Genomic DNA, 1,227 nt, shown 5'->3' on the forward strand with positions numbered 1-1,227 from the left:
TGTTTCTGCCCGGTTTCGAACCGGGGACCTTTCGCGTGTGAGGCGAACGTGATAACCGCTACACTACAGAAACACGCGCGCTGCTGCGCCCACCGCGCCGACCTTCCTCCAGCATTGAAATTCGCAGCCGTTCAACTCTTCACCTCTCTGTTTCAAGTCGATCGATGTCGTCCAGCGTTATTGGCATTATTGAAAAATAAAAGAGATCACGTAAACCTGCCCAGAAAATATTCACGTGCACCTTGCCAGGGTTGCAGGTTTCGGACTGTACGGCGAGGCTGAATAGGCTGGGGTAGTTTTCCCTGGAGCGTCGGAGGCTGAGGGACGACCTGGCAGAAGTTTATAAAATCATCAGGGATATGGACACGGTGAGTAGTCAAGGTCTTTATCACACGGTGGGCGAGTCCAAAACTGGAGGGCGTATAATTAAAGCGAGGGGCAGAAATTTAAAAGCGATCTGAGGGCCATTTTTTTCCGTGCAGAAGGTGGTGCAAGTATGCATTGAACTGCCAGACGAAGTGGTGGAGCCTGGTAAAATTACAACATTTCCAAGGCATCTGGATGCGTGTATGAATCGGAAGGGTTTACAGGGATATGGGCCAAATGCTGGCAAATGGGGCTGCATTAATTTAGCATATCTGTCGACATTGGCGAGGTAGACCGAAGGTTGGGTGTCCGCTCTCTACATTTCCACGACGAAATTGACAACCTCTGGCACAATGGGAACGGGGAGCGGATGCTCTGTACTCTCCCCCATCGTACATTGATTTGCAACAAAACGTTTTTGTCTGTTGCTTTCAACTTAAGCGCAGCTCATCCCTACCCAGCTTCAGTGTAACAGCCGGCCGACACAACAGGCTACCAGCGCAATTGGCAGCGGTGGGATTTGAACCCACGCCTCCGAAGAGACTGGAACCTGAATCCAGCGCCTTAGACCGCTCGGCCACACTACCTCGCATGGGCGTGGTGCCAATGTGATTCTTTCTGATGTTGCCACTGCCAAACAACAAAAGCGAAGGCGCAGGGAAAGGCTGCAAGGATCCCTGTCTTGTTCGTCCATTTCCTTAGCTGCTCGGCAGTGCCCAGCTAAAACATTATTTTCCCACCAGATGCTGATAGCCGTTCGATCAAAGCAAAAATCAACGGAAAGCTGAGCACGTCTTGTGAGACTCGGTTAGACAACGAATGTAATGCGCCTGGGAGAAAGTTTATTCGTTTATGCTTGGA

General features: G+C 50.7%; 2 non-coding genes across 2 annotated transcripts; both read right to left on the reverse strand.

Moving 5' to 3' along the window:
* On the reverse strand, window positions 1-73 carry trnav-cac. The gene has a single exon. It is a non-coding gene; the product is annotated as a tRNA-Val (tRNA).
* A 798-nt stretch (window positions 74-871) lies between these two features.
* On the reverse strand, window positions 872-953 carry trnal-cag. Its single transcript has one exon. It is a non-coding gene; the product is annotated as a tRNA-Leu (tRNA).
* Between the last annotated feature and the right edge of the window lie 274 nt (window positions 954-1,227).

This window comes from Rhincodon typus, unplaced genomic scaffold (genome assembly GCF_021869965.1).
Source record: "Rhincodon typus isolate 14 unplaced genomic scaffold, sRhiTyp1.1 hic_rhity00015484, whole genome shotgun sequence".
Classification (NCBI taxonomy): Eukaryota; Metazoa; Chordata; class Chondrichthyes; order Orectolobiformes; family Rhincodontidae; genus Rhincodon; species Rhincodon typus.